Source organism: Phoca vitulina, unplaced genomic scaffold, assembly GCF_004348235.1.
Source record: "Phoca vitulina isolate PV1807 unplaced genomic scaffold, GSC_HSeal_1.0 scaffold9, whole genome shotgun sequence".
Classification (NCBI taxonomy): domain Eukaryota; kingdom Metazoa; phylum Chordata; class Mammalia; order Carnivora; family Phocidae; genus Phoca; species Phoca vitulina.
The window spans coordinates 7,972,273-7,982,711 of record NW_022589712.1 but is presented as its reverse complement, the minus strand read 5'-3'; positions in this window follow the sequence as shown (position 1 = coordinate 7,982,711).

The window sequence follows — 10,439 nt, the reverse complement described above, 5'->3', positions numbered from 1 at the left end:
CCCCCCTCCCCTCTAGAACCCTCAGTTTGTTTTTCAGAGTCCATTGTCTCTCATGGTTCTTCTCCCCCTCCGATTTCCCCCCCTTCATTCTTCCCCTCCTGCTACATTCTTCTTCTTCTTTTCTTTCTTAACATATATTGCATTATTTGTTTCAGAGGTACAGATCTGAGATTCAACAGTCTTGCATAATTCACAGCGCTTACCAGAACACATACCCTCCCCAGTGTCCATCATCCAGTCACCCCATCCCTCCCACCCCACCCCCCACTCCAGCAACCCTCAGTTTGTTTCCTAAGATTAAGAATTCCTCATATCAGTGAGGTCATATGATACACGTCTTTCTCTGTTTGACTTATTTCGCTCAGCATAATACCCTCCAGTTCCATCCACGTCGTTGCAAATGGCAAGATCTCATTCCTTTTGATGGCTGCATAATATTCCATTGTATATATATACCACATCTTCTTTAGCCATTCATCTGTTGATGGACATCTTGGCTCTTTCCACAGTTTGGCTATTGTGGACATTGCTGCTATAAACATCGGGGTGCACGTAGCCTTTCGGGTCCCTACTTTTGTATCTTTGGGGTAAATACCCAGTAGTGCAATTGCTGGATCATATGGTAGCTCTATTTTCAACTTTTTGAGGAACCTCCATACTGTTTTCCAGAGTGGCTGCACCAGCTTGCATTACCACCAACAGTGTAGGAGGGTTCCCCTTTCTCGGCATCCCCGCCAACATCTGTCATTTCCTGACTTGTTAATTTTAGCCATTCTGACTGGTGTGAGGTGGTATCTCATTGAGGTTTTGATTTGGATTTCCCTGATGCCGAGCGATATTGAACACTTTTTCATGTGTCTGTTGGCCATTTGGATGTCTTCTTTGGAAAAATGTCTGTTCATGTCTAGAATCGCTCTTCTTTAAACACTTGGTCTTCGACGTGTAGAAGGCAAGGTTTTTGTGGTTTGATTTTCGTGTCCGTTCTCATTTATACTTCCAGTCAAGTGTCTTGAAACAATTTGTCATTTCACTCCATGGCCGAGGCGCCCTCTGGTACCGCTCCCCCTGCTGCAAGAGCCCGTGGGGCCATCAAGTGTGCACTCCAGGAGGCCAGATTTAAGCATAATTTGCTTAAATAAATAAAGTAAAGTAAATTAACTAAAAAAATCATGATTCCAAGAAGAGTTGCTATGGTAGGCTTAGGAAGAAGAAAAATTCAAAATTCAAGAAGAGAAAGGGAACATTTTTGCCAAAGACTCTCAGAGATGTCTAAGGTAGTGTTAAAAAGACAGATTTCTAAACATGGAGGGTCCACAAAGACCACAAAGGGACAATTGTACCATCCTAAAAACAGTAATTATGGTCAAATGAAGTTGAGACTAAACAAAGAGTCAGAAGTCCATAGTAATACTCAAAAGGGACAAATAATAGGAATTGTGCCAAGGAAAAAGCATACATGAGTTTCTAATCAAGTTTACAAGATGTTCTGTTAATTGCTCAACACAACTAATGTGAGTTCTCTCCTTAATGTTCAATTACCACCAAGGCTGACAGTCATAACGAGAAGCAGATGGAGAGAGGAAGTGAAGCATGCTTAAAGTATATAATGTCTATGGTTTGATCATTTAAAAATTTTTTTTTCTTTTCAATTTTTTATTCAAGTTCTAGTTCTAGTTAGTTAACATACAGTGCAATATTGGTTTCAGGAGTAGAATTTAGGGATTCATCCCTTACATACAACACCCAGTTCTCATCACCGCAAGTGCCTTCCTTAATCCCCATCCCCCATCTAGCCCATCCCCCACCCACCTCCCTCCATCAACTCTCAGTTGGTTCTCCATAGTTAAGAGTCTCTTATGGTTTGTTTTACTCTCTCTTTTTTCTTTTTTATCTCCTCCCGTATGTTTATCTGTTTTGTTTCTTAAATTCCACATACGAGTGAAACCATATGGTATTTTTACATTAAAATATGTTGGTCATGCAGAATTATGGGACCCGGAAAGCAAGGTCAAATCTTTCCGGGGCTCAATCCAAGCTGGAGACTGGAAGGTTAGGGATAGGAAACGTTGGCCTGCTTGGTGCGCGCAGGAGAGGATGACTACCACACGGGTGGGGGACTGGCAGGGGGGCCGCGGAGCCCATGGATGCTGCCCTCACTGCGACTCACGCCAGCGAGGCCTGACTGCGTAACACGCCACCAAGTTGTGCCCTGGGCAGGAATAGTCACAGAATTGTTTATCTCCTTGAAAGATTTTAAAAAATGATATTTCAAAATGACACACCTTCTTAACTGAAACTGAAAAACTGGAAACTATGAGACAGTTCCTGCCTACCTTATCTGTCACATGCTCAACAGTAATTATAGTCACACCTTCAAATGTCACTGTCCATCCAGGCCAGAACCGTCAGAAGATGAGGAAATTTGGCAGGCACAGGAGCTCCCCACTTCCTCCTACTGTTGCAGATAGGCTCTGGGAGAGCAAGGACAGGTGCTGGTCAGACAGAAAGGGGCCGAGACCCAGGGAGACCTGGGGCAGCCCGCCATGAAGGGACTGCACAGCAACACCACCAAGGAAGAAGTAGAAACACTTGTTTTGATTATTGAATTGGAAGATCAAAATCAGATATATGCACTTAAAACTATATGTGTTCTTAAAACAAACAAACAAAAAACTATATGTGTTCTTTTTTTTTTTAATTTGAGGGAATTGTGTGATGATCATCTACTGATCACAATTAGCCAAAAGGTTAATGAAAAGATAAACACTAATCACTGGTGCCTAGTTGGGGAGGGGGCAAAATAAGGTGAAATACTCATGACCCAAACTAAGGACACAGAGAAATAGTGTCTGGGACTTGGGAAATAAAACATGACCCACTGTTATTTGGAATTAGGAAGTTCCAGAGTATTTTTACTTTTTCGATGTGGTTCCTATTGTCCGGCTGCTCCTGACATGATTGGGGCTGTTCAAAGTTGGAGACATAACCCACTGTGTCCAATTCCAGGGCCCAAACCAAAGGCTGCTCTCTTGAGATGAGAAAGATAGATTTCCAGGACAAATGAGACTATCCCACCCCAAAGGCTTGTATAAAACATACAAGTGGCCCTTGAAATCTTATTCTATGCTGGCTTTGTTCTAAAGAACAGTTGTGCAATATTGGACCACCCCTATCCATGGGAAAAGGCTGGGTAATTCTAACATTTGGTATAGGAATCCTGGTGAATTTAGTTAAAGTGGCATATTTTCTGCCAGTGCCCCTGTGAGAGCCATGGGATAGAAAGATGCACAGATACTAATTAATGGTAAGTTAAAGGAAAATGTACTTGATAATGTACTTGTACTTGATAATGACAAAAAATCAATACCAAGGAAATATAGTGAATGAATTAATGACCCACCTGAGACTAATGAATGGTGGTAGCTAATGGAGACAGTGAAAAATACTCTTGTCTGGATATTGTTGAATTATTACAGGATTAATCATCATTGGTGGGCTGCACAGCCAGACCCCTCTCCCTCCCACTCCCTATACTTTTATTTTGTCTTGGGGAAAAGCCAAAATCAAAGGATATTATGCCTCTATCCACTGATAGATCCATTAACCCTATTACCCACCGTTAATTCATTTAGTGGGCATTAACTGATCATCTATTACATGCCCGTACAGCTTTAGGTCCTGGGGATTCAGCTACAGAGAGAGAGGCAAGATCTCTTGCTCTTATAGAACTTACATTCTAGTTGGGAGAGACAGCCTAAAAACAGACAATTGACGTAATTTCAGAAGGAAATATAGTCACACAGGATGATGGGATGCAGAAAGACTTGAATGGACCCTACCCCCAGGGCTAATTTAGTTTAAGTAATTTTGTACCAATGTTTCCTTTCTTCTCAAATGGAGAATAGAAATACATTTATACTGTGGTTCCTGAATGAGTGTATAATCCTATTTTCCTACTGAGGAAGAATTAATAATATACATAAATTCTTTTATTTGATGCTCTTTTCTGAGAGATCTTTCTGGCTTTTGGTGACAACACCAAAATCATTAAGGGAGCGGTGTGTGTCTTACTTTAAGACTGTGTTCTTGATCAGTAAGATTTATTGACATTAAACCCCAGGGTTGCTATGAGTGAATTTCTTTATTCAAATTACAACTTCTGCCTTCTTAACTTTCAATTGCTGGAGGAGAATGGCCCTCAAATTCCCAAGTTTCGACTTGAGACAGTGGGCACATTTGTCTGCCTCTGATGAGAACACAGCTCAGGGTCCACACCGGCTCAGAGTCCTGCAATTTTCCAGTCCCCACCCAGAAGGCTGGAAGCAGTGCAGGTAGTACTAAGATATTGTTTGGGCATTGAATTTAATCAGGGAGAACAAGTGGGTGGAACCTTTAACCAATATCAGACTCTTGATGCCAGGACATTGCCATCCCATCAAGAACAAAAGATTCAAAGAACAGTCTGACCAGAGATAGGGGTGCAAATCCAGTCTACAGTAGGTCTCAAAACATGTGGCAAAGAAAAACTACAGCAAATCTAAATGGCCAGATCCACTTGTCCAGAGTCTGAGTCCAAGATGGCAGAGTCCAAGATCCACTTGTCCAGAGTCCGAGGTCCAAGAGACCTTAGTTTTGTCTGGTCCCAGAAATTCAGCTAGATAGCTATCAAATAATTTTGAACACCACCAGAGATCTAAGAAAAGAATAGCTGTAACCCTACAAATAGAAAAGCAACCACTTTCTGCAAGGTAGGAGGTGTGAAGTGAATCTGAGGTGATTTATGGGAAGATAGAATGTCGGGGGAGGGAGCTGGCTACCGGCAAGTGATAGAGCAGTGGAGCACAAAATCACAACTTTTAGAAGTCTGCTCCACTGAGGGACATCACTCCAGTGGCTAAGTGGGGGGTGGAACCCTCGCTGGGACAGTGTGGTCTCAGGGGTCACAGAAAGACCTAGGGTGCCTGAGTACGGCAGAGTTCCCAGATATTGGAGTGGGGAAGCTGGCTGCAAAGACGGAGCCAAGAAGTGGGCTCTCAGCTCGGGGTTGCCACAAACCATGATCCGCGGCACAGTCAGGCCACTACTCTTTGAGCCGGGGCCCAACAAGCGGCAGATCCAGGGAGACTCCCCTTCCTCCCTTGGGAGGAGCAGCGTGGGAGCCCACCATAGGGATCTGCAGGGTTTGGAGACTCCAAACGGGGTCGTGTGCCAGAGATAGAAATACTCGGTCACAGGCTGGGTGAGCATGGAGTGCAGCCGGAGACCGGGGAGACAGGAGTGATTGACTGCTTTTCCCTGAGGGCACACTGAGGAGTGGGGCCCAGGGCTTTTGGCCCCGGAACCAGAGTTTGGGAGGCTGCCATTTGGGAGGCCACCATTTTCATTCTCATCCTCTGAAGGTGTGCGGAAAGCCTTCAGGGAACAAAGACTCAGAGAGCAATCCAGAGCAGATGACTTAGCCGGGCCCCTGGCAAGGGTGGTCCAATTCCTCCTGGGGCAAAGACACCTGAAAATCAATGCAACAGGCCCCTCCCCCAGAAGATCAGCAAGAACATCCAGCCAAGACCAAGTTCACGGATCATATAGAACTGCAAAACTCAAGCGCTAGGTGAAAATAGTATATAGAATTCATGTTTTTTTCCCCATGATTCTTTAGTCTTACAATTTTATTTTTTTCTCTTTCCTTTTTCAACCAATTTCTTATTTTATCAACTTGTTTTAAAAAATATTTTTTAATTTTCATTTTTACAGTTACATTCTATACTTTCATTGTATTTAATTTTATTTTTGTATATATATAAGTTTTTACATCTTTACAATTTTGGGATGCAGTTTCTTCTAACAAAGTGACCAAAATACACCCAGAATCTAGTGTATGGCTGTGTTCTCTTCACCTGTCTGATCATATTTGCTCTTTTTTTTTTCTTCTTCTTCTTTTCATTTTGTTTTGTTAAAACCTTTTTAAATTTTCATCTTTACAGTTACATTCTATCTTTTCAATATATTTAATTTTATTTTTGTGTATATATATATATATATATATATATATATACATATGGTTTTTTTTTTTTTTCTTTGCAATTTTGAGATGTAGTTTCTTCTAACAAACTGACCAAAATACACTCAGGATACAGTGTATTACTCTCTTCTGTTCACCTGTCTGTTTATATCCTTTTTTTTTCTTTTTCTCTTTTAATTTTCATTTTTACAGTTACATTCTATCATCTCATTGTATTTAATTTTATTTTTGTACATATATAAGTTTTTCTTTCATTACAACTTTGGGATCTAGTTTTCCAACAAACAGACCAAAATACACACAGGATCCAGTGTAGTGCTCTATTCTGTTCACCTGTCTGATTAAATTCTCTCCTTTTAAAAAATGTTTTTAAAAAAATTTATTTATTTATTTTTTTTCAGTTTCAGGTCTCTTCTGATTTGTTTAGTGTATATTTCTCTGGGGTCCTTGTTGCCATTTTACTATTTTGTTCTCTCATTCATCTATTCTTCTCTGAACAGAAAGACAAGATGGAAAAACTCACCTCAAGAAAGAGAACATGAGTATCATGTCATATATTGACTGCCAGGGACCTAATCAGTATGGACATAAGTAAGATGTCAGAACTAGAGTTCAGAATAATGATTATAAAGATAATAGCTGTGCTTGAAAAAAAGCATAGAAGACACTAGAGAATCCCTTTCTGGAGAAATAAAATAACTAAAATCTAATCAAGTTGAAATCTAAAAGGTTTTTAATGAGATACAATAAAAAATGGAGGCTCTAACTGCTAGGATAAATGAGACAGAAGAGAGAATTAGTAATACAGAAGACAAAACTATGGAGAATAAAGAAGCTGAGAAAAAGAAAGATAAACAACTACTGGATCACGAGGGGAGAATGCGAGAGATAAGTGATACCATAAAGTGAAACAATATTAGAATAACTGGGATCCCAGAAGAAGAGGAAAGAGAGAGAGGGACAGAAGGTATATTGGAGCAAATTATAGCACAGAACTTCCCTAATCTGAGGAATAAACAGGGATTCAAGTCCAGGAGGCACAGAGAACCCACCCTCAAAATCAATAAAAATAGGTCAACACCCCGACATATAATAGTGAAACTTGCAAATCTCAGAGACAAAAAAAAAAATCCTGAGAGCAGCTCGGGACAAGAGGTCATAACCTACAAGTGTTGAAACGTTAGACTGGCAGCAGACCTAGCCACAGAGACCTGACAGGCCAGAAAGGATTGGCATGATATATTCAGGGTGCTAAATGAGAAAAATATGCTGCCAAGGATACTTTATCCAGCTAGGATGTCATTCAAAATAGAAGAGTGATAAAGAGCTTCCAGGTCAAACAGAAGCTAAAAGAATTTGTGATCACCAAACCAGCCTGACAAGAAATATTAAAAGGGATCCTTTAAGTGAAGAGAGAGCCCAAAAGTAACACAAACCACAAAGGAACAGAGACAATATAACAGAAACAGTGACTACAGGTAATACAACAGCACTAAATTCATATTTTTCAATAGTTACTCTGACTGTAAATGGGCTAAATGCCCCAATCCAAAGACACAGGGTATCAGATTAGATAAAAAAGCAAGACCCATTGATATGCTTTCTGCGAAATACTCATTTTAGATCCAAAGACACCTCCAGATTTAAAGTGAGGGGGTGGAAAACCATTTATCATGCTAATGGACATCAAAAGAAAGCTGGGGTGGCAATCCTTATAACAGACAAATTAGATTTTAAACCAAAGACAGTAATAAGAGATGAAGAAGGACACTATATCATAATTAAATGGTCTACAAGAAGACCTAACAATTGTAAATATTTATGCCCCTAACATGGGAGCAGCTAATTATATAACCCAATTAATAATAAAATTAAAGAAACACATTGATAATAATACAATAATAGGGGACTTTAACACCCCCCTCACTGCAATGAACAGATCATCTAAGGAGAAGATCAACAAGGAAACTAGGGCTTTGAATGACACACTGGACCAGATGGACTTAAAAGATATATTCAGAGCATTCCATCCAAAAGCAATAGAATACACATTCTTCTCAAGTGCACATGGAACATTCTCCAGAATAGATCACATACTGGGTCACAAATCAGGTCTCAACCAGTACCAAAAGATTGGGACCATTCTCTGCATATTTTCAGAGCACAGTGCTTTGAAACTGGAACTCAATCACAAGAGGAAATTTGGAAATAACTCAAATTCATGGAGGCTAAAGAGCATCTTACTAAAGAATGAATGGGTCAACCAGGAAATTAAGAATTTAAAAAATTCATGGAAACAAATGAAAATGAAACACAACTGTTCAAAACCTTTGGGATGCAGCAAAGATGATACTAAGAGGGAAGTATATAGCAATACAAGACTTTCTCAAGAAACAAGAAAGTTCTCAAATACACAACCTAACCTTACATCTAAAGGAACTGGAGAAAGAAGAGCAAATAAAGCCTAAACCCAGCAGGAGAAGAGAATTAATAAAGATTAGAGCAGAAATCAATGAAATAGAAACCAATAAAACAATAGAACAGAGCAGTGAAACGAGGAGCTGGTCCTTTGGAAGAATTAATAAGATTGATAAACCCGTGGCCAGACTTATCAAAAAGAAAAGAGAAAGGACCCAAATAAATAAAATCATGAGTGAAAGAGGAGAGATCACAATGAATATCGAAGAAATACAACTATAAGAATATATTATGAGCAACTATGTGCCAACAAATTAGGCAATCTGGAAGAAATGGATGCATTCCTAGAGATGTATAAACTACCAAAACTGAACCAGGAAGAAATAGAAAATCTGAACAGACCCATAACCAGCAAGGAAATTGAAGCAGTAATAAAAAATCTCCCAACAAACAGGAGTCCAGGGCTGGATGACTTTCAGGGGAATTCTATCAAACATTTGAAGAAGAATTAATACCTACTCTTCTGAAACTGTTTCAAAAAATAGAAATGGAAGGAAAACTTCCAAACTCTTTCTATGAGGCCAGCATTACCTTGATCCCAAAACCAAAGACCCAGCCAAAATTACAGACCAATATCCCTGATGAATATGAATGCAAAAATTCTCAGTACATTAAAAGGATTACTCACCTTGACCACGTGGGATTTATTCCTGGGCTGCAAAGATGGTTCAACATCTGCAAATCAATCAACGTGATACACTACATAAATAAAAGAAAGGACAAGAACCATATGATCCTCTCAATATATGCAGAAAAAGCATTTGACGAAGCACAGCATCCTTTCTTGATTAAAACTCTTCACTGTGTAAGGATAGAGGAAACATGCCTCAATATCATAAAAGCCATATATGAAAAGCCTACAGTGAATATCATTCTCAATGGGAAAAAACTGAGAGCTTTTCCCCTTAGGTCAGGAACATGGCCAGGGGATGTCCATTATCACCACTGCTGTTCAACATAGTACTAGAAGTCCTAGCCTCAGCAATCAGACAACAAAAAGAAATAAAAGACACCTAAATCAGCAAAGAAGAAGTCAAACTCTCACTCTTTGCAGATGAAATAATACTCTATGTGGAAAACCCAAAAGACCCCACCCCAAAACTGCTAGAACTCATATAGGAATTCAGCAAAATGGCAGGATATAAAATCAATGCACAGAAATCAATTGCATTTCTATACACCAACAATGAGACAGAAGAAAGAGAAATTAAGGAGTCTATCCCATTTACAACTGCACCCAAACCATAAGATACCTAGGAATAAACCTAACCAAAGAGGCAAAGGATCTGTACTCAGAAAACTACAGAATACTCATGAAAGAAATTGAGGAAGACACAAACAGAAAAACGTTCCATGCTCATGGATTGGAAGAACAAATATTGTGAAGATGTCAATGCTACCTAAAGCAATCTATACATTCAATGCAATCTCTATCAAAATACCATCAACTTTTTTCACAGAGTGGAACAAATAATCCTAAAATTTGTATGGAACCAGAAAATACACTGAATAGCCAAAGGAATGTTGAAAAAGAAAACCAAAGCTGATGGCATCACAATTCCGGACTTCAAGCTCTATTACAAAGCTGTGATCATCAAGACAGTATGGTACTGGCACAAAAACAGACACATAGATCAATGGAACAGAATAGAGAGCCCAGAAATGGACCCTCAACTCTATGCTTAACTGACTGAGCCACCCAGGCGTCCCCTCAACTCTATGCTTAACTAATCTTCAACAAAGCAGGAAAGAATACCCAATAAAAAAAGACAGTATCTTCAACAAATGGTGTTGGGAAAATTGAACAGCCACATGCAGAAGAATGAAACTGGACTATTTCCTTGCACCATACACAAAAATAGACTCAAAATGGATAAAAGACCTAAATGTGAGACAGGAATCTATCAAAATCCCAGAGAACACAGGCAGCAACCTCTGTTAC